This window comes from Hipposideros armiger, unplaced genomic scaffold (assembly GCF_001890085.2).
Source record: "Hipposideros armiger isolate ML-2016 unplaced genomic scaffold, ASM189008v1 scaffold_907, whole genome shotgun sequence".
NCBI lineage: Eukaryota > Metazoa > Chordata > Mammalia > Chiroptera > Hipposideridae > Hipposideros > Hipposideros armiger.
Window position 1 is genome coordinate 473,090 of NW_017732257.1, and position 24,362 is coordinate 497,451.

The window sequence follows — 24,362 nt, forward strand, 5'->3', positions numbered from 1 at the left end:
TGTAATTACTTATTTACATGTTTACTTTTATAGTAAACATCTGTTGTCTGCCTAGAGTACTCTTTCTGAAGAGCTGCCTTCCTCCCAACCTCACATACCCTTTCCTCCTCATCTCCAATCCTATTCTAGCCACCATCCTTATAGTTACATGATGAATTCTTATAGGCATGTTTTTACATAATGACCCTGACACCCTGTCCTCCTTGACTGGGCATCTGACCCAAGTAAGGCCATTTAGTCCTCTCCCTGGGAAACTGGAATTGAGACAGAAGGGAGATGAAAGTTAATTAGTATACGGGAAGAACAGAGATTAATGATTGTGTTTAATTCCCAGTTCCAGATTGTTGAGGAAGCCCGTCTGTATCTATGCCTCCGGCTTCCAGGTGACAGCCCTGTTACCTTGTAAGCAATTCCCTTCCCCTCTCCTTAAGTTATTTTGATGGCATTTCTGTTACTTGCAACCATAGAGTTCCTATATCCACTGACTAGGAATTCAAGCGTAAGGACCTTGCCTTCGTCGTCTTTGTATATCCAGCACTTACAGTAGTAACATGGTGGATAGTACTACATAGATACAAAATAGATAGTAGATACGAAAATACTTGTGGAATGAACCAATGAATGAAGAAAGAAAGAAAGAAAAAGAAAGAAAGAAGAAAGAAAGAAAGAAAGAAAGAAAGAAAGAAAGAAAGAAAGAAAGAAAGAAAGAAAAGGAAAAGTGAACAGAGGTTTAAAACAAAAAGAGAAGAGAAATAGAAATGAAAAAATAAGAAGGAAAATTGAGGAGAATAGAACTGAAATGAGAGAGAGAGAGAGAAGGCCACAAATAATCTTAACAACAACAAAAGAATAATGAAGAGCATGATCGAGGGGTAAAATGTCAGGCTGTCCTGCTCTGGCTCTGCTCTCCTAGGTTCGGCCAGCCCTTCCCCCTTGCTTTCACCTCTGCCCATCTGTCTCAGTCAGATGGGAGGATCCAGCACGGGAGCCCTGTCACCTCAGAGCACCCTTGCCCTGGCACTCATGCTTTCCATGAGATCTGCTGTTTACAGCACACCATGGTTACAGCGAAATAATGCAGCTCCCAGTGGCAGGCATATATATCTAGAGCTTAGTGAATCTAGAGAGCGTGGCCCAGTAGAAGGAGCATGAACTTTGATTTCAAACAGATGGATTCAAATTGAGGAAGGTCAGAAAATGATTAGACAAGTGAAGTGAAAGAGAGTAGTTATAAAACAACTCTCGAAAGGAGAAGAAAGCTGGGATAGGAGCATACTGGTATGCTGTTACACAGTAGGACATTTAGACTATATAAGTGATTTCTCTGTGTTAAATTTTCCTTTAATTTATTCCACTACTCAGTTATAAATGAACATTCTTTTTATCCTTGAACTGTATGAGATAGTTACTGTATTAAAAAAACAACAACACTTCATTAAAAACCCCCAAATAAACCATTTTGTCTCTATCTCTAATTTGTACTTACTTCTGTTGTTTCTCAGTAGTTTACCACCACTGACCCACCTCCCTCCACACCTCTCTTCAGGGAAGGTGTAGCTCTCTAGGGACTTGTCATGGGCCTGAACTTAGATTCCACAAGGACAGGGGCATCTTGTACACTGGTATTCATTGATCGTGTGCCCTTTCTAGAGCTCTTTTCCCTGATTCCCTCTCATTCCTAAGCCCATCCTCATTTGAGAAGGATACCACTACAATCAGTAGTCTTTCTCAAGCAAAAATCTGATCTTGCCAGTACCGTGCCTATAACATTTCAATGCTTCCTCATTGTCTGTGGAATAAAGTGCATTTTGAAAACATGGCCTAGAAGGCTCTCCATGATCTTGCCTCTGCTTACCTCTGTAGCCTTGTTTCCTATTCTTCCTCTCAGCCACACCCACTGCCACCCTCATAAAAAAAAAAAAAATCCTCCAGCCATAAGAGCTTCTTTAAACTCTTTGAATTGCCATTTTCTTTCTTACCTTTGGCTTCCTCTCCATGCTATACCCCTATTGGAAAACTCTTTGTCCTCCTAGTCTCTTGTCTCTGGCCAAATTACACTCATTCTTCATGTCTCAGCATAGAAGTCACTTCCTCTGGGCCTCATGTATACTGCCTCCCATGTGTGCTGTCCTCCATTAGAGAATCTACTTTTAACAGCCTGTGTACTTGTCTGTCCCCCTGTTCAGTTTGGTGAGGTTGGGGATGTTGCCTTTCTTGTTAACTTTTTTATCCCTAGCACCCAGCAGTGTCTTCAACTAGCAAGCATTCAATAAATATTGGCGGAAGGAATAACAAGTCTTCGTGCTAACCTTCCCCTACTCCTTTTCCTATGTCACCCAAGCTGGTCCTTTCAGTTACAATAACTTGTTTGCTGAGTTTATCTGATAGCCACCAATAGAGAAGCCTGACAAGTAAGTATCCATTTTTTTCCAGTTCTCAGATTAGAAATCCAGTTCTCAGATTTTTCAGTCCTCTGATCAAGGTAATGGATTAATGGATTAATATGGTATCTCTTTCATCGGTATTTTGCATTATCAGGGCTCTGTAATAAACTGGTTGCTTCTCATGTTAATTCCTAGCATCTTTTAAATTATAGCATGATTGATTATGAATAATGGTATGCTGCCTCTAACCTACTCCACAAATATATAATATATGGATAGGTAAATGAATGATGAATAAATGGAGTACTATTTATTTATTTATTATTTATTTATTTTTAAAAAGATTTTATTAGGGAATTGGGGGAGGGGAACAGCATTGGAGAATCGGGGAAGGGGAACAGACAGGTAGACAAATTGCTGTTTTTGTTCTTCAGTCTAGTTGTGAAGGATGTCGCTTCACTGGCCCATGTTGGTATGATCCTTGTGCTCTTCCTGGGTGAGGCAATCGGTTGCCGGTCATTAGACGGCCTCTCACTGTGCCTCACAGCAGCAGGCCTTACAGCAGCTCTCCCCCGCTGTAGGCTGCTCATGCTGGCTGCCAGCCACTCATGTAGCTCATGGCAGTCCACTGCAGCCTATGCGGTGGCCAGCAACTCACAGCAGCCCAGCTCCAGGTTGAGCTGTTGTTCACCATTTTAGCTGTAGAGGGTGCAGCATCACTGGCCCTCAATGTGGGATCCAAACTCGAGCCCTGCTGCTCTGAACTGGCTCTTCCAAGCGAGCTTTTAACCAGCTGAGCCACTCCGCCGGCCCTGGAGTGTCATTTAATCACCTTCCACATTCCCACTAGGGATTAGTCACTCCAGCTCCTGCATCTTAGTGATACAATGGTGTTTTCACTGATCCTTTTGCATCGTTCATATCTTTGATATTATTCAGTATGCTCTGCCCATTGCTATCTCCCTCACCATTAGAACTCTGAGTACATCCACATGTTCCTTTTCGGAACTTTGACTTTGGAATTGCGTCTCTCCTAAGTGAGAGCAGAGGCTCTGGGCATGTTCAGTAACCAAAGCCAGGTGTAATTAACTGCTCTGGCCCAGACTCGGGGGCCCTGACAGGTGGCAAGCATTGACATTGCTGGCAAAAGAGACTTGCCCTGTCTTGTACACCTGAACATATTTTCCCCGAGGGCAATCTAGCATTCTGGCAACCTAAGTTTAGATAGTGGGGACGTCTGGTTTTTACAAACAATAAAATGGAAGGAGTTATTTTGGAAAAATGAAAATGACTGGCAGGAGATTCTCAGACCACAATCTAGGTGTTAAGTGATGTGCTTAAGACATATAAGGAGAGAGGCGGTGTGTGTGTGTGTGTGTGTGTGTGTGTGTGTGTGTGTGTGTGTGTGTGTGTGTGTGTAAGCGGTGCCTGTCTTGAACCTTTTTGGGCAGACCAAAGATATTTCAAAGGGCTTTCTGAGATAGCCCAGACCCAGAATTTCAAGGATAATAGTCGCTGCCTCCTTGCAAAGAGCGTGTTTCTGGGGGAGGTGTGTGCGTGCGCGCGCCAGGGGAGGGCAGGCTCGGAGAGGGGCCACCGCTCTCCGGAATAAACAGCAGGGGGAGAAGGGGAGCGCGGCAAAAGGCCGCCGGAGGGGAGAGGAGGCAGGCAGCAAGGGTAGAGGCCGGAGAAGGGGGCCGAGACGCGCTCGGGGGTTGGTAGCAAGAGACCCGAATGTCTCGGAGACCCGGGACGGCTGTCGGGCAGAGCTGACAGCGGACACCGAGCGGCACGCGCCCTCGCTGGAGCCCTGCGCTCTCGGGTCCCCTGCTCCTCACTCCGACCTCGCGCGCAAGGTAAGGAAGGGTGCGGTGTGCCGCCCTTGGTCGAGCGCGGTCAGGATAGCGTACCAGGTGCCGTTCGGCCTCCCCAGGTTCTCACCTCCTTCTGCATCTCTCGTCCCCTCTCGGGTTCTCCTGGGCACCCGGAAGCCCTGGGCAGGCGGCCGGCAGGGACTAGGACCCTCCGTCATCCCCTCTTCTACTCCGCGGCGTGGGAGACCCCAATCTCCTCCCCACCCTCACTTTTCTCTCCCCCCGCCCCTGGGCTGCCCCCGGAACCCCGCGCCCGGAGCTCTAGGGGAGGAGGCGGATATTCTTCCATCCTCACCAGGTGTGTGCGCGGCGCAAACACCCGCGCACGGCTTCCCCTCCAGTCTGCAACGATTTCCTGAAATATCACAGACCCTCTCCTTCCAAAACATACCTGCACCCCGCCTTCTCTGATCATTCTATTGTAACTTTAGGGCAATATTCGCCATTGGGCAAGGTTGGTGTACCGCCCTATCTTTTGTATCTGCACCAAACAATAGCTTGAGGGTCTTTGGGGTTTAATTTTCCTGAAAATCAAATACTGTGGTAAGTTTACAAGGTTTTCTGGGTGACTGCAGTGCTAGAACTTTATCACAGCCTAAAGCAATAGCTCCTAGTCGGGAGCTGAGATTCTGATTCAGAAATCTGTGTAGTTAAAAAGCACTCCAGGTAATTACGATGCGCTCTCCCCTCCTAATCACTTGAAGGTATCTGTAAGGTCCGCATAGGAGGTAGAGGGAGCACCCAACTGTTTGGAAGTCTCACCAGGAAATAGTAGTGTGAATAGAGAATAAAAACAGTTAAAACTGGTTCCTTTCTAGTTAATAAATTTGATGGGGTACCATTGGTTCAGAGACGGCAATTTTGGGAAGTGAATGTAATTGGAAACAGAGGGTGGAGAGAGACAAATACAGTAGTTCTAAGAACTCTTGTTAAAGAGTTCGATTTTAAACATCAATTTTTTAAAATGTAACAATTCCTTCACAAGCACTCTGGAGATTAGAAAGGACTGAGGCCTACACTGGTGGGAATCAGAAAATCTTGCTTCATTGTACTTGCACTGATTGACTTTCTGTCGGTGACCACTGGCATTTTTACAGGTTGGTTACTTTAAAGCTAGAGATGGAAATGGATTATCTCCAGGAACCAGAAGGCAGAATTATATAAATTTAGATCCTGTTTACATTCCTAGTTATTTGGACCAAGCTCTTCTACCCTGAATTGGTTAAGAGGTCCTGTAAATTATATTGTATTTGAACTTACACAAATAACTAAATATTTCTCCATCTTGCACTTTGTCACAGATGTACATCTGCTGCTTTTCATATCTCTTTCTATGTGTCTGTATATCTATCTATCTATTATCTATCTATCTATCTATCTATCTATCTATCTATCTATCTATCTATCTATACATTTTAAGTACCTAACAAACTCGCAGATTGTAACTGCCAGGGAAAATAAATAAAGATTTTTATTTGTGTTTTGGAAAATTGAGTTGAAGGACTAATTTTTAAAAATGCCATGAAGTAGGTATAATATTAAATCGTACAACTTTTAACAAAATTAGATGCTTGTTATGAAATAGGGGTGGTATTTGGTACCTGCTTTCAAGGATACTTAGGACAAGTAGGAGACTGTAAAGCATTTTTAACTTTAAGAAAAGAGTCACTGTCTAGGTATTGAGCCAATGTGATTGTTTTCCTGGCAAACTTTTTCTTTTTTCTAAAATTAACTTTCCCTTAGGAAAACACAGTGCAGAGGCACACGATTCAGCTAAGTAGGTCCAGAAAATACTGTTTGAATTTTTAAAGTGACCTTAATTCATCCCTATGGATCTGGTGTTTGCAGCCTATGTCACAAAATATGCAGAAATATTCATTGCTTGCTGACCTTTTCAAAGCATTGGCTTAATGAGGGGAGTTATGGACAGAGTACAAATTATGTTCTGAATTTTGTTGGCTTAGGCAAAATTATTGTCTTTTTTTTCCTAAGGTTTTTTTGTGTATATGTGTGTACACTGGGTCTGGGACTTACATAATTATGTATATATATATATATATATATATATATATATATATAACACATGTTTTTAATAGGAGCAAAACCCACAATATTTTTCTTTGTGGCAGAACACTGTAAGCATTAGGTTTTGATTACTTTTTCATGGAAATTTTAATATGACAGAACTAAAAACTTCAAGGAAATAATTCCATAAAGATCTATTTGGAACTGAAGGCCTTTTTAATAAAACACATTTGAAGCCCTTAGTCTGTGGGCTTAGCATACTTAGAACAGCCCTTTGTGAGCCAGTAAAGGTGGTAGATCCAATTCTGGCGACTTCAGACAGTGGATGATTAGACCCTGCCACTCTTCTCCAGGCCTTTAATTTGGTCTGTAACTTGATGCTTCACTGACCCCACACTCTCCCTGCCACTCTAGTGCACAGAGGAATTGCTGGCACTCTGGACTGGATTTTTTTCCTTCCATCAATTAGAACATGTTTGCATTGGTTGCAGAATGCAGTTACATTTTTAGCTGAGTATTCTAGGAAATACCTTGGGCCACGAAGAGAGTAGTCTTAGTGTAGCCTGGATCACAAATCGCCTCATTTAATTGTGCTGTTAATTTCCCAGTGATTCAACTATGTAGAAATAATAGTCCTAGAGTACTAAAATTGGAAAGCAGTTTAGAACTCATCTAGATTCTGATCACTCCTACCAATGAATATTGGAGCACTTAGAGCCAAAATCCACACTTTGAGAATACCCATTAAATTTTATATCCTTTCCAGTTCTTGTAGTACTGAGGATTTTGCTCATTTTAAATGAATTTATGTGAGCTCAATAATGTAGGAATGGCAGCGAAGTATGTCACAAATCTTAGCTAGATTTCTAATGAAACTCAAAGTGTGATGTTAAAAGTGAAGTGGGTCATTTACAAAGGCGCTGAACAACTCTAAACCAGCATCCTAGGGCTTTCATTACAGTAGGTGGGGACTACTTCAACTGGCTGATAGAAGAGAAGAGTACCTACCCTCTGAACCATGAGTAAGGTGGTGGGGTGTGTGAAGAGCATAACCTATTACATTAGCAAATCCTTCAGGAATAGCCTTCAGATCCCTCCCCAGACATTTTAGTCTGAAATAATAGAAACAATCATTAGAATTTCTAGCTCTCAACGCCCTGCTGAACTAAGGCTTAACTTTTGGAACTCCCACTTGATCTTTCTGTCTTTCAAGATCTCCTATCTTAAAAGATCTATCTTCCTAATATCATAGAATTGAGACATTTTTCTTTTGTCATCAGTTGTAAAAGAATTCGTCCTGATAAGTAGGCACCCAAAGGATTGCATCCAATCTTAAGAAACCATATAGAGGGCCGGCCAAGTGGCGCGTTGGTTAGGAGTTGGCTTGGGATGCTAGCTCTGAGCAGCAGGGCCCCAGTTCAGATCCCACATTAGGGCCAGTGATGCTGCGCCCTCTACAGCAAAGATGGTGAACAACAGCTCGACCTGGTGCTGGGCTGCCACGAGTCTCTGGTGACGGGGTAGGCTGCAGTGGGCGTGAGCTTTCGTGAGCTGCCGTGAGCCACCGTGAGCGGCCATCCAATGGCCAGGGAGCAACTGCTTCACCCCGGAAGAGTGCAATGATAATACCAACATGGGCCAGTGAAGCAACGTCCTCCACAACTAGACTGAAGAACAAAAGGATAGCAAATTGTTTGTTCCCCTTCCCTCTTCCCCAACGCTCTTCCCCTCCCCCAATTCCCCAATAAAATCTTTAAAAAAATATGTATATAGAATCTAGGGAAGTATTCTTGCTAGTGCTACAACTTGCCATTGTTTATTTATTGAAGTACTTTACATACATTAAAAAAAAACAAAAAACTTTTCACAGCCCTAACAGGTAGCCATTATTATACCCTTTGCATAAATTTGTGATTCAGAGAAGTTAAACATCTTGACCAAGGACACATACCACTTTCAAGCCCCCACGCTGCTTCCCTAATTAGTGCATGCTGTTGGTTGAACCAGTAGATGACAGTATGCTCATTTGGGGTATCTGCCAAATTTCCTAATTCTGAAAAGATTTTATAAAGTCTTCATATGTGTTTATATTTTCAGTTTAGTTGTATTTGGTGTTTGGAGCTCAACGTTCTGACATTGATTTAATGATTAAATACCAGTTACTACATTATTTATTTATTTATTTTTAAAGATTTTATTGGGGAATTGGGGAAGGGGAACAGCCAAGTTGTTGCCCTTCAGTCTTAGTTGTGGAGGGCACAACTAGCTCAGCTCCAAGTCCAGTCACCATCTGGCCACCCGTCAGCAGCTCAGGGCAGCTCAGCCCAAGGTGCCATGTTTAATTTTAGTTGCAGGTGGGAGTTGAACCAGCAACCTTGTTGTTAGGAGCATGTGCTCTCACCAGCTGAGCCATCCTGTCCCCTGTTGGCAGCTCAGCTCAGGCGCAGTTCAGTGGCCCATGTGGGAATGGAACCGGCACCCCTGTTGCTCAGAGCTCACACTCTTAACCAACTGAGCCACTCAGTCGCCCCCAGTTACTACATTTAAATATGTATTCCAAAGTGCAATTAATCCTCAACAATCAAGATGTCCTTAAAAATATATTGTCTTTATAATTTTATGAAGTTTTGGTGATTCACAAGACATCTGTAATATGACAAATTTGCCACAATCTCCATTGTTTTCTACAAGTGATTCTCCAATTGCATGCTACTATTTTCTTCAGGGTTTTAGAAATTTTGTCTTCTGGTGTCACCCTGCCAGAGTAATTATGAGTTAAACTGTTTGTTACTTTATGAAATTTACTTCCTTTTATGTCTCCTTTAGGTTACAATTAGGATGTTATATTTGTTTGTTTTTGAAAGTATGTATGTAAATAGGCTATATTTTCTATTAATTTCATTTCAGGATAGTAAAGAGATAACTTACAAAATATTCATTAAAAAATGAGCATTAGTCTGATAGGGCAGAGAGTCCTTGCCCTATGAAGAAATATTACTTACTGAATCTGACACGAATATAACTGTTTAGCACTAAAACTTTTACATCCATGAATTTATACATTTAAATCAGATTACTTATTCTACTTGACTAACATTAAGCCTTACATAAAAAGGTGAGAATTGCTCCAAGTTTAATCTTGAAGCTTCTACCCCAAGAGAGTCTTTGCACCTATAGAAGCCTTTCTCTTTTTTCACCACCATTCTTCCATTGCAATTTCTTTCATGTACCCAAAGGTAGATGTTATTCCCTGAATTAGCTGGTTCATAGAAAATATTGGTAAACACTTCCAAAGACTCCACTGCCAGGTCTAATACATATGAGTACTTGTACAGCAGTTGTCCCTCGGCCACACCCTTGACACAGCCCAGCTTTCCCTACCGCAGTTGGGATTGTTACCTGGAGCAATTCAGGCACAGTGTTCACGTCTGCCCCCTCCTGGAGGGTGTAGAAGTACCTCATGAAATCTTGCTTTGAATTTTCTAAGTTCTCGTAGCTTAATACTTCTTTCCCATAACATTTAATGAGTCCAGACTTTTTTCTTTCTTTTTAGAAATCATACTCTTAATTAGTATACACCAGTACTTTATCACTATTTAAATGTTTTTTGAGAAACCATATGAGCAGAAAGAGGTAAGAATATTTAGAGTATCTTATATAAATTTGTATATAAGTATATTTGAGTTTATAAGTAAGTTTATGAAAAAGGTTAAAGAGCATGCCACACAATTGATTAATTTTATATTTTGGTTTTGGAAAATACAGAAGGCTATAAAGAAAAATATCAGAATTACCTCTAATCCCACTACCCACAGATAACCACAGCTAACATTTTGGCATAACTTTTCCAGTTTTTTAACTATGCATGGGGACAATGTGTATGAATGTTGTTGTTACAGAGTTAAGATTTTTTACTATCCATTGTTTTTATTTACTTTAAAAGAAGGAACAATATGTCATAAGAATTGCTCATGCTATTCAATCTTTGTCTTTAGCTCTCTGGACTATATTTTGTTTGCTCACTTTTCTTCTGATAGATTGAAAGGTATGGATTATATCTTAAAAGTCCAACTATTGCTACCTTTAAGAGATGTGTGTGAGTGTGTGTGTGGACATGCGCATGCGCGTGTTTTCCTAATCAATGACAGGAAGAAATGGTATTTATTGCCTTTCTTTCTGTAAGATGAGAAATTTGACTTTTTTTTTTTTAAGATTTTGGGGAATTGGAGGAGGGGAACAGCGTTGGGGAATAAGGGAAGGGGAACAAATAAGTTGCTGCCCTTTTGTTCTTCAGTCTAGTTGTGGAGGACGTCGCTTCACTGACTCATGTTGGTATTATCATTGTGCTCTTCCTGGGTGAGGCAGATTGGTCGCTGGCCACTGGATGGCCGTTCACGGCAGCTCTCGGCAGCTCACACTGGCTGCCCGCTGCTCACGCTGGCTGCCAGCCACACACGGCAGCCCACTGCAACAGGGGCTGCAACTTACGCCGTCGCTGGTGACCCACGGCAGCCCAGCTCCAGGTCAAGCTGCCATTCACCATCTTAGCTGCAGAGGGCAATGTCACTGGCCCCCATGTGGGATCTGAACCGGGGCCCTGCTGCTCAGAGCTGGCGTCCCAAGCCAGCTCTTAACCAACGCGCCACTCAGCCGGCTCCCAAGCCAACTCTTAACCAATGCGCCACTCAGCTGGCCTGAGAAATTTGACATTTTTACTACCTCTGTTTCTCCAGCTCTTCCATTTCCTAGTTTTTTGTTGATATAATCTTGGATTATTAAAATCAAATTTATTATTAGTAAGTACTGAAATAATTTATTTTCTATTTAAAGAATTACTTTTGACATTTTCTTTAAGGTTTATGCCCATCTTGACCAAGTTTATTTAGACTTAACTCTGTATAAATTATTCTACTGCTTATACCAGCTTAATACTATTACAATTCCTTCATCCTTAAATTCATGTCACAACAAGGTTAAGTATGTATTCAAGTAAATAGAAAATCTATAGAAGTTGCTACTGTGCAGCAACTTTTATTTTAGTAGGAATAATTACCATCTATGGCAATTCATTAGAAGAATCTCCTTTGGAAATGCAGTCTTTTCATATACCTAGTATTTTTTGTCTGTTTGTGCTGCCTTGAGAAGTAATCCCTATTAGTCCAGAATCAGGAGTTAAGATGTGTCCTACTCATATGTGTGAATCCCTGGCTGAATCCATGGTCAGTGAAAGGATAAGGAAAAAGTTGAAACGTGCTGTGGTTTACTTTACCATCTCAGAGAGAAGGGAGAGAACAAGAGACAGATGGTATTAAAGAAGGGAACTTTGGCTCTTTACAAAATTTTCTGTATTACACAAGGCCAGAAAGTCATTAAAATGGAAACCTTTACCTCAGTTTTCTTAATAACTTTATACATTTACATTATCTTATTTTATCCTTAACACTATTGCTTTAGAGTCAAAGGGCCATGTCTTTGGATTCAGAAAGTTGTGGGTTAAATTTGGTTTGTTTGTTTTTAATGGAAACTTTGCAAATTACTTTAGTTTTCTTAGCCTCATTTCTTTCACCTGGAAAAAGTAATATTTACCTCATAGAGTGATACAGAGTACATGAGATACTATAACAGCGGTTCTCAACCTGTGGGTCGCGACCCCTTTGGGGGTTGAACGACCCTTTCACAGGGGTCACCTAAGACCATCAGAAAACAAAAAGATATTTACATTATGATTCATAACAGTAGCAAAATTACAGTTATAGAGTAGCAATGAAAATAATTTTATGGTTGGGGGTCACCACAATATGAGGAACTGTATTAAGGGGTCGAGGCATTAGGAAGGTTGAGAACCGCTGCTATATAGGAATTGTCAGAACACAGCCAAGGGTAGAAGGCATGGTGAGATGGTCCCTGGAAAATATGAAGAAAGGCCTTCAGCAATGAAACTCTGAGGACATAATGGAAAAGCCTACAAAAGGACACGAGAAGGAGTGGTCAGAGCTAGGGACAGAGATCAGGAGAAAATGACATGGAAAAGACTCAAAGGGAATTTAGTAATTTAAGATGAAAGAACTCTCATTAACATGATGAAGACAAAGAAGTTACCACTGTGTTTGGTAATTAGAGGTTAGGGTGACCTCAACCTCAGGCAGTTTCAGTAGAGAAATTCAGCTAGAAGGAAGTCTGCAATGGAATGATTAATGAGAGTAAGGAAGATAGGAGAGTGTAAACAGTCAATAAAAAAGTTTCTTCCTTATGAGAAAGGGAAAAGATAGGAAAGCAGAGATAAGTCAGTAGCTAGACAGGTACTCAAGATTGCAGAATTGGATTTCGATTTGAAGAAATAGCAAAATTTCCAAAAAAAAAAAAAAGGAACTGAAAATTTACCAAGTTAAAATTTTTTTTTCAAGTAAGGATATGAAAAATACTACCATCTAATATTAACTTGTTTCAGAAAAGAAACTATTAACATTAAAAAACTTAATAAATTTAGCTTTATGGGAACATCTGTATCTCCGATAGTGAAGTTTTCTTTTCCTGTCCAAGATTTATCTTTTTTCCTGGGTTTAAAGTTCCATCTCTCCTTTCCTTTAAGGGTCTGGCTTCACTGGTGGTCTTCTCTCTCAAATATTTCCAATCTCTCCTACTCTATGGACTCTTTTCCATTAGCACATAAGTATATGTTCCACTCTCCCACCGTGAAGAAAAACATAGGTAAGAGTTAATGAGGACGTAAATGAAAACTGTGGCAGAGGGGATGGGAGGAGGGGCTAAATAGAAAGGATATTTTATAAATAGCATTAACAGGACTTGGTGACTGATTAGATCTGGCAGGTGAGAGGGGGAGGAACCTAAGATAACTCCCAGGGTGATTATACTACATGCTGGTCATAGAGGAGGAGCGGGTGGGAGAATAAACACTTGTGGACTCGGTCCACTCTGCAATAAGCGCTAGTCGGGAACTCAGACTGGGTCTTTTACTCTCACTCCTGTATGCTTCTGACTAGGCACCTGCCTCACCCCAACACCCCACCTCAGTCACTGTCATTTCATCCCTCCTTGTTTAAACCTCAGTTTCTCCAACTATTTAACTCTTGGGAGTTCAAATTCTGCTTGCAGGAGTTTGTGATCCAACAGAATCTATATATCTTCTACTGGAAAAGAATAGAAATGAAACAATCAATAGAAATATGAGTACACATGTAACAGAATGTTAAAATCGAACCTTTTTACTTTTCAGTGTTAGCCATGACTCGAGATAATAGAGGTCACATTTCCAAAGTCAAGTGTAAGGCCACAGTGCAGACTTGGAAAAGAAGCACAGGAGAACCACTTTAGCATTGTTTGCAGTTAGATCATCTGCCACCTCCAGCTGGTAAAACAGGCTGGAGAGGCCAAGAAAATAGAATTGGTGACTGGTGTGAGTGCCCCCCTGCTGGCCACCGTGAGAGAGGGGTGTGAGGTAACGTGCCCCTTCATTTGAAGTCTAGACAAAGGGGTTTCATGCAGACCATTTGGAGTGTTTAATGTATACCCCCTACAGACTGGGAGACATAGTGGATCAGAGATTTATGCCTGAGATCTAAAGGAGAAGAGACTGGCTGTCTAGCTCCTCGGATAGATGGTGGATCAAAAGAGATATAGCTGCATTGTTCCATAGTTGGATAGAGTGCAGAGTGCAGGTTTGTTCCCCAAGGACCAAAGGTAGACCACACTGGAGAGTGAGCTAGCCAGGTGACATCTAAGGTCATGTATAAAGGGCCACCTGGACCCCAGCAGGGTAAACTGAGGGAAGAGCCTTAAGTAACCATCTGCACAATGGGATCTATAGACGAAAAGTCCCCAGTGATGGGTGTGGAGTAGAGGTTCTTCACCCCTCCCCCCCATTCCCCTCACCACCATCCTACGCTTGGCTCAAGAGAAAAAGTAAGCTTTGAATGCCCACCAAGTTCATAGATCACCAGCATTAGGTCATTATATCTGTATTAGTTGCAGAAGAACTTTGCTGTTGCCTCTTCCCCCACCTCATCCCCACTTTGGTATCAGAAAGTGGGGTAACCTAAATTAGCAACCTGGCTAAAGAGAAAAATCTTTCTCTGTCTACCTTCCCCAGTACAGGTGGCCAGTGTTCAGCAGGCCATAGCAACAGGTGGTAAAAAGTTTAACTTTACATGAAATTGGAAGAGGTCGAGGGCTATGTTAGATTGGACACATTAATTGCAGAACTGTGATTGATTGTTTGGACTTAGAGTGACTTGAAGTATCTTCATTATTTAAGAGTGACTAGAAAAGTCATGACCACTGTCCTGAATTTCACCCAAGGACAAGGGAAGGACCAGCCCCACATAATAAACTTAAAGAGGCAATGGAGGAAACAGATAAAGTAATTTTCTGGTTATATCTCATGAGTTCTACTTGTTCACTGAAAGGGTCACACGTATAAAACCATCTATAATTTTTCAATGATACATAATTCACAGGAGGAGAGAAGGGAAGGGCAGAGATGGTTATTATAAGAATGAAACATTCACAGAAATGTCACAATAACTACTTTCATGTCTTAAAATGATGCTAGGAGAATTTTAATCAATTAAAATATACATTAGGTAATTGTAAAATGAGGTTTGCAATCTGTTCCACAGCTGGGGAAATGAGCTGAGTTATTGCCTTTGTGTAATAAGCACCTAAGACATTTTCCCTCTTCTGTTTCTAAAGAATTGTAGAAGCAATAAACAGCTAAGATTAATTGTCCATTTGTATTCTGTCACTGATCAATTAAAAAAAGTGTGTGTTCCTGTAAAACAATAAAGATGATGCCCATAAGCCAATAAACTCTAGAATAAACAGAATGCTAATGGATTTCCATTTTCAGCTTTGGGGAATTTTAAAAGGGCTTTAAACTATTAGCAACCATATTATCTTCCCAGAATTTACAATGTTATTCAAAGTCTTTTAATAGTAAAGCAGTGACAAGGGGACAATCTAAATAACTTTTCTATTAACGTGTTCCTAAAAGTTGAAAAGGCAACTTGAAAAACACATGTGAGACACACATGAAATGTTTACATTGAACCAGTGCACTTTATTCCCTAGAAGTGGAATTTTGGATCCACAGGTAGGATATTAGATTGACTTGAAAGATGGAAGAAAGGTGGTGCCTTGGCATGGGGACATGAATCTGTTTTCTATGGCTCTAGAGGGAACCCTGCTGTGCCCTTAGGATCCTGAAGATAATGCCATATACCTTAACTTTGGAGTAATGGTGAGAGCAAAGGTGTGACCTGGAGCACATTATACCCTGTAAAAGCGCCTTTTCCATGTGGCAAGCAAAATTCTAAGACATCCCCAAGATCCCACCCCCTGGTGTACACCCCTGTAAACCCCTTTCTTTTGAGTGGGGCTGAAGCCTGTGAAGGTGGGATAGTTATTCCCATGATTACGTTACATTATGTAAGACTGGAGAGAGATTCATCTGCTGGTGTTAAAGAAACAAGGGCCACATGACTAGAACCCCCGAGCAGTTGCTCTTTGTGGTAAGTTGTTTCATGACCACAGAAAACTGATACATTTCCAGTTTTCTCTGTACCTTGAGTTATTACAAGTATATGGTCGAAATTCTTATTCTATACTCATGTCTCTTAACTTCATATATTTCATTAAATTTATTCCTCTGTATTGTGTCCTGGGCTTTCTTCAGATTCATCTTCAATTTCACTAATTCTTTCTTCTGCTGGCTGCATTGAACAACTTTTGCTTTGATAATACAGTGTAATAAGCAACCTTAAAATTTCAGTGGCTTGGGTGTCGCTTTTTTACATTGCACATCAGTGGCTGCAGGTTGGCTGCAGTGTCTCTGCTCCAGGTGGTGGGTCAAGTTCATTTGACCCCAGTACCTTCTCGTTCTGAGACTCAGGCTGAAGGAGAGCATTCCCTGTCTGGGATGTGAGGCTCTCACGGTGTGCAGGCCTGGCCGAGACTTGCTGTGATTCCTAAAGCCTCTGCTTCCAACTGGTGCTGTGTAACTTAGGCCGTTAACCAAAACGAGTTGGTGGCCAAGCCCAACATCAATGACACAGAGAACTAGACTCTTCCTGAGGGGAAGATGAGAAGAAAAATTTTAAACAATACATTAAAATGGTCTATTTTTTTCATTAACAATTTTTAAATTCTAGATCTTTATGTGGCTCTTTTTGAAATCTTGTTCTTTTATGTTTTGGTCTTGATGTATATATTCTAATCTAGCCTTTATTTAAAAACATTAAAATTCGTAGAGTGCTCTATTATCTGTACTTTTGCTGGAGTAAATTCTTTTTGATTCATTTGCTACTTTCATCTTTCTCATGGCAAGTTGCTTGCTCATGTGTCTTATCTTTGTGAGCTCGGCATTTGAGTTCCATGTGTCCTGGGTCGTGGAGGTGTTTCTGTGAGGTAGTTTCCCATTTCATTTGTTGAGGTCTACATGTTGCTTTGTTTTGGAATCTGGTTTCCAATCCTGTGTAGTTAGAGTGCATTTGAACTCCTTCCTTGTGCCTTGAATAGACTTAAGTCTCTAATTTCTCATGGGTGTCTCTTTTTCCATCTCTAGACCAGGGCCAATGGCATGCATGCTTTTGTACTGCTTCCTGTCTGAGAGGATGGAGTTTTTGTTGTCCTTTCTCCCCAGCCCACCTGCCCTGACTTTATATAAGGTGCGTAATTCCAGATCCACATGGTGGATAAACTCCACACTCCAAGGTGAATATCATATTCTTATATTCCTACTAGGTCTTCAATTCCTAATCGCCATTGTGGGTTTTGAGTTTCTTTTTTGTTTCTAGGAGATATCCCTTTCTTGCTTTCTTCCCAGGTACATATTTAAAAATAATTTGTTATATTTTATGTAGAGCTTATGTGTTAGCAGAGAAGGATGTGGGATGCGGTGGGAACGGAGTGGGCTTCCTAAGTCAGCTCAGCATGCCTTATTGACTAGAAGTCCTTAAATTCGTTTTGTAACCTCTCCATTCCATAATTCCATTTTACTTTTTACTGGAATTACATATAATACATCAATTAATTTGGAGAGAATTTATGTATTCATGATATTTAACCTTTCCATCTGTGAATCTGATGTATATCTCACCATTTATTTGAGACTTCTCTTTAATACCCTACTGAAATTGTGCAATTAAAAAATAGGAGCTGTATACTTATTGTTAAATTTAGTTCTAGGTGTTTTTTGTTTGTTTGTTTTTTTAAAAAAATTTTATTGGAGAACGGACATGGTCATTGGTTACACATTGCTTTCATGCTACAATGGCAGAGCTGACTCTTTTAAGGAGGGTGCAGCTCACAGTGGCCCATGTGGGGATTGAACTGGCAACCTTGGTGTTATCAGCACCACACTCTACCAACTGAGCTAACTGGTTACCCCTAGTTCTAGGTTTTATACTTTATTCCTAGGTGTCCCTGGCCTTTTGAATAACCATGACCAAATTAATCATTGTAGTTTTACTTTGGTTTAACTGTTTAATTACTATTACTTAACTCAATTGCTTACTGATTATAAAGTGACACACAACTGGAATACATAAGTCTGTTGTTTAACATTTTCATTTATGAGTTCAGTCTTACTATAGTTCTGAAATTTAAAATATGCATTTATTGGCCAGCCGAGTGGCACATTGGTTAAGAGCTGGCTTGGGATGCCAGCTCTGAGCAGCACTCCGAGTCCCAGTTTGGATCCCACATGGGGGCCAGTGACACTGCCCTCTACAGCTAAGATGGTGAACAACAGCTCAACCTGGAGCTGGGCTGCTGTGAGTTGGCAGCGACGGTGTAGGCTGCAGCCCCTGCTGCAGTGGGCTGCCATAAGCTACTGTGTGTGGCTGGCAGCCAGTGTGAGCAGCCGGCAGCCGGCATGAGCTGCCAAGAACTGCTGTGAGCGGCTGTCCAGAGACCGGCGACCGATCTGCCTCAGCTGGGAAGAGCACAATGATCACAATACCAACATGGGCCAGTGAAGCAGCAATGTCCTCCACAACTAGACTGAAGAACAAAAGGACAGCAACTTGTCTATTCTCCTTCCCTTGATTCCCCACGCTGTTCCCCTTCCCCAATTCCCCAATAAAATCTTTAAAAAATAATAATAATAAAATAAATAAAATATGCATTTATCAAAACTACCCAAAATGCACATAAGTAAAACTTTTTGAAATGTTAAGTAAAAATAGAAATTACTAACAGAGCAATAAATTAAATTAAGTGTATGATTTTTGTTACTTGATGCATGTCAGAATCATTAGTTGAAAGAAAAAAATTGTGGAACTTAAGTCTGTTGCTAGACTGGGAAGCTCAGCTTTAGGCGACAGACATTAAGTGAGCTGAGTGCTTTTCATTGCTAGGATATGGTAAGTCAACTCAGACACAACAGAAATGTTAAATTCCTAAAGAGACCATGTAGAGCCATCAGTGGAAACTCTAGCAACGTACCCTCTGTTGGCAGCATAGTAATTGTCTTCCTTGGTGTCATGCTCCCTCAGTCTTAAAGCATTTTGCAAAATTATTGTGAAAAAAAAAATTTTTTTTTTTAAATAGTTGTATGGCAGGACATGTCAGGTGATACAATAATCTAAGGAGGCATCCCCAAATCAACCAAGCCTACATGGACAAATCTTAAAATAGATTAGAGATTTCTGGGCCACAATATTCTCTACATTATCTTTAGTTATTCTAGCATGCTTAGCCCTCTATATGAAATAGCCCCTATATTAAGATTGGCTCATTTTAGAAAATGGCACTTTTGCTATTTATTTTTCATATTGTTTTCAAATTATTGGAAAACATTTAAAATATAGTCTTAAATATGCATATTCAGTTATGATTCAATAGAACAATCTGATAATACATTAGGGAGGTTGTGGGAAATAAAAAAGCCTAAGTATGATTTACTAAGTGAAATACATATACAACGAATAGATATCCTTTTTTTTTTTTTTAAGATTTTATTGGGGAATCGGGGGAAGGGGAACAGACAAGTTGCTGTCCTTTTGTTCTTCAGTATAGTTGTGGAGGATGTCGCTTCACTAGCCCATGTTGGTATTATCATTGTGCTTTTCTCGGCTGAGGCAGTCGGTCACCGGACATTGAACGGCCGCTCACAGCGGCTCTTGGCAGCTCACACTGGCTGCCCACCACTCACGCTGGCTGCCGGCCACACATGGTAGCTTATGGCAGCCCACTGTAGCAGGGTCTGCAGCCTACACCGTCGCCGGTGATTCATGGCAGCCTAGCTCCAGGTCGAGCTATTGTTCACCATCTTAGCTGTAGATGTGGGATCACTGACCCTCATGTGGGATCTGAACCAGGGCCCTGCTGCTCAAAGCTGGCGTCCCAAGCCAGTTCTTAACCAAGGCGCCACTCCGCCAGCCCCTAGATATCCTTTTTTGAGGTTGGAACTCGTAAATGATATTATGGTTACAAATCAACTTATTCATCAGGTAAATATACATTCTTTGCATTTGTTTGATTTTTGCTTTTACCAACTACTTTATAATATGGGAAGAAGAAAGAAAATGAGAATGAGAGGAAGTCAAATTTGTCACAGTTGAGAAGACTGGTAAAAGGCTGCTAAGAGTTGTCATATAATAACGTCCCTTTATATTTGCATAATATTAAATATACATTAAATAACTTTTATGGACGTTATCTCATTTGGATATCACAACAATCCTGTGAGAAGCAGATGGTGAAGATATTAGCATTTTTACTTTACACAACTAAGGCCCACAAAATGATTTGCCCATGGCCTTACATAGTAAGTCCTTAGTCAACTTCCTTGATAGATTTTGCAACTTAAAGAAACCAATTTTACCATAGGTGATTGATAGGAACAAGAATTAAGTTCCTATGGCAACTCATCAACATTTTAATGCAACAACATTGAATGGTATTATCCTAAGACCTGCTGTTTTTAGAAAAGTGGAGGATTTGACCTAGAAATAGAAATGACTAAAGTAAGGTGTGTGGCTTAGGAAATAGTAATAAATAAACTGAGGTTTGTAGAATATTGAGTGTAATATTTCATCTATCTCCAATATACTATCAACTGATAGTCATTGGCATCAATTCATTACCAACAGGAATCCCAAATTTGGGGTGAGGTGAAGGAGACTTGATTCAGTGCAAACATCTCAATTGTGATACAGCATGGCTGTGAGACTAGCAAAGTTCTGGAACAGCTCAATAGTGTTATAGCTCGATTACGAAGCAGCATGGCTGTGAAGAGGACCTGGGGTGAGGTGGCCCTGGACGAGGCTCCTCTCTGGCTAGACAGCTCTGCTCTGCTCCACCTGGTCCGGTCCAGTCCACTCCACTCCACTCCACTCCACTCCACTCTACTCCACTCTGCCCTGTGCCAGTCTGTTCTGCTCTGGTGAGATGTCTTCAGTGTTTCAGCTCCAGCAGGGGAAACACAGTCTTCCCTCTTTGGTGGTAAGGGAAGGTGCACTCTGAACCAGAGGAGAGCTGGCATATATAGAGAGAATTCCCTGCCCCTAGTCCCTGATTGGTCTGTCCTCATGCAGATGACTCCAAATCCTCATAGTTTGATTGGTGCAAAAGGCACTATCCTGATTGATCAGTTGGTCAGTGACGGTGCTGATGGGCATATAGCTGCACATCTCTATTTGGATGGGGAAACCCTCGGCCCTATTGGTTGAAATACTGTTCTAGGAACTCATTTGTAAGGGTTGGCTGAGATGGCAGGAACGAAGTGTAGGCAGGCAGTTCAGTGCAGGCTTCTCCTAGAAGTATGGTTTACATGAGAGGTCCCTATTTAAAAATGGCTGTTAGGCTCTGCTTTTAAATTTTAGCCCAACATTTTAATGCAGTTAGCCACCAGGAGTCCTTGGTAGGTATTTTCTTTCTTTCTCAGGGTCACAATACCTTTTCCTCATTGGCATGAATAATGAACAGTTGACACTTTTTAAATCAAAATGTTTTTATTTTACAATGAGAAAAGCCTTTTAAAACACAGGAAATGAGGAGACAGAGGCCCGAGCATTTATGATAGGTTTGGAAGTAACATTTACCCAGCACTATTATTATGTCAAACTCTGCATGAGGCGCTGTGTACAGGTGACAGGGATTTTTATTCCCATTGTATGCATGACAAAACTGAGGCTTAAAAAGATTTACGTTTAATTACCTAGTTGCAAGTTTAGTTACTCAGCTACTAATGAGGAAGCAATAATTTGAACTTAGGCCAAAGCATATTCCCTTCTCTACACAAGATTCTCTGTGAAATGCAAATCTAATATTAAAGACTTCTCAATAGTTGTACTACAACATGGAGACCACATGTAGTTCTTTCCATAAAGCCGGCATATAATCCATAAATCATTATTGCTTGTGTAGCTTTTTTCTCACTGGCTCCATTTGTTAATGTACAGTTTAGCACCGAAAGGGCCTTCAGAGATTACAATTTATAAACTAAAGGTATATGTCAGAATCCTTTTGTGGAACGTTTTCAAAATACACATACTGCCTTCTGATTTACTAGGTCTGAGGTGTGGATGTGTATGTGTGTTTGGAAAAGTTTCCTAGGTAATCTGGTGTGGTTTTCTGGTTAAGAGTCATTTCTCTAGTCTAACTCCTTAAAATTGTATACGTAAGAGTTTTCTTAAAAAGGAAGAAAAATGCTTCCAATTTAAGATTGCCTTGGTTAACATGGGTAGTTAGAAAATTGATGCCTTAATGATCCTGTTTCTTCAGTTCTTAGCTCATATTTCACCACCATCAACTTGCAATTTAGTTTCTGATTTTATGACTTGGGGCTTTAGGTAGACCTTTGTTTTCAAAACAAGTCTCTGTTTTTCTATAATGTAGATGAATGAACAATGCTCTGCCTTATGTTTTGGGTTCAGAAATTGTGAGAAGCTCTTTAATGACAATAATTCAAGTTAGCTGCAAACAGCTGCAAGAGGGAGAGCAGACAAAGCGACTTGGTCCAATGCTGGAAGCTACACTGAAGTTTGTACAGTGTCTATGAGACCAAGACTTAGCTCTAGGCAGGAAGATAGTTTTTTAAAAACCCACTAAGCTTATTTTCCATTCATATATATCAGAAGTGATTTATGACTTGACATCATCTCCCACTCTGGTCATGTTTAATGACTGAAACATGATTTCACGCTTCTTGAGGTTTATGCAAATATAAAAGTTTACCTTTTCAGATGGTAAATCAGTCTCCTGAAGATAACTGGAAAGCAAGTGTCTTTTCCTTATGTAGGATAGTTGAAAAAGAAACCCATGGCAGAATCTATCATTTGGGAAGAGGAAAGAGGATAGTTAATTTTAACCTTGAGACCATCTACCTTAGTTGGTCAGTAGCTAACCAACCAAAAAGGGCTCCCTTTTCATTCATTAGGCTCCAAATTCAGCTTCCTTAACAGCTCAGATGAAGATATTTAATAAAATGGAATCTGAATAAAGTATTTTGGGTTTACGTGACTTGCTTTATGATTTACCTTTTATTAAAACAGGTTCACTTTTTTATTTTTAACTTTATTGGGGAACAGTGTGTTTTTCCAGGACCCATCAGCACCAAGTCCAGTCGCCGTTTTCAATCTAGTTGCAGGAGGCACAGCCTACCATTCCATGCAGGAATTGAACCGGCAATCTTGTTAAAAGCATGTGCTGCAACCAACTGAGCCATCCGGCCACCCACCAGCAGCTCAGTGGCAGCTCAGCTCAAGTCATTGTCTTCAACCTTCACTTTTAAAAGTGAGTCATATTTTTAGTTTCACATTTTCCTTTCTCAAAGAGGAGCTTATATAGTTCTTTTTCCATATTATGTAAAATGAAAATTTTTTTCTATTAAAATTATTTTTAATGATCAGAAGTAAATATGAGTGTCCATGTCTCCTCAACTGATTGAACAGAATGACCTTAGTTCAGGTAAAATGCCATGGGCTGATGTATAGCAAAAAGCAAAAAGTGTGGTGTTACATTATTGCCTTGGAGAATTTAGGATTCTTTCAACCATATAAGAAAAGGGACAGATATAAGCAGAGAGAAGTAAGTAACAAAAAGATTGTGCGTTTATGTAATAAAGCATAGGTCCAGAATGAACAGAAGACTTTTGCTTTGGTTAGGGAAACCACTGCTAGATATTGGTGTAGGAGTCTTTGGAGCAAGCCTATGCAAGCTACACTCTTGAACAAAGTAACATTTTCTACTTCCTTTCTATTTGGAAAAAATAAAACAACAAAAAAAGCACACACACAAAATTTAAAAAAAAGAAGAAGGAAAAAAACAAGAACCAAGTAACAACCATTTGAGTATGTTTTTTTTTATATTAATACTTTTATATTTCTATGTTGCATCTTCAAGAGAATATATCTTTATCATTGTTAATACAACCAGTGCTAAGACCTCCTGTACATACTCAAACTCAGTAAGTTAGGATTGTTGGTCTAATAAGGCTAGATAGGACCTTAGAAGTGATGTTATTTATAAATGAGGACACTAATGTGGCTTTCCAGGGTCATTGGTTATCTGGTGGTTGAACAAAGGCTATTGATGAAGGTTCTTGATTCTTAGTGACGTTCTTTTTGGCTTCTTTCTGCTTATGATAAAAAAGAAATTAGGTACTTGTGATTCAGTCAGAGAAGGTCAATATCCAATCTTTCATGTTTCAGAAATACAGGGTGTGTAGTAAATCTGTTCTTCATATATTTCTGGCGTTTTGCCTTCAGTGTTGCATTTCTTGACTCTCGTGTGGTTGGATGGGATTGTGTGTAACTTCTAAGGGGCAGTGTTTAATCCATGATATGAGACCCTCTGGGCATCTGTCTGTGGTAGCTACTCCACTGGCTTGGGTCCCTGAACCATAATGATATGCAGCACCCTTGCTGAACCAGAATAGACATGTAACATGAGTGAGGAAACCCTTCTGGTTTTTTTTTTTTTTTCAAGTTTATTGCAAGATTTGGAAGAACCAACTACATTTTTAAGATTTTTTTTTTATTGGGGAATTGGGGGGATGGGAACAGACAAGTTGCTGCCGTTTTGTTCTTCAGTCTAGTTGTGGAGGACGTTGCTTCAC

General features: G+C 40.5%; 1 protein-coding gene across 1 annotated transcript in view; it reads left to right on the forward strand.

Moving 5' to 3' along the window:
* The first annotated feature begins 4,038 nt into the window (after positions 1–4,038).
* RNF144B (ring finger protein 144B) overlaps positions 4,039–24,362 on the forward strand; it is a 177,147-nt gene continuing 156,823 nt past the window's right edge. Inside the window, exon 1 of the mRNA XM_019630394.1 lies at positions 4,039–4,240. The gene's annotated coding sequence lies outside the window, so the exon portion shown is untranslated. The remainder of the gene's footprint in view (positions 4,241–24,362) is intronic.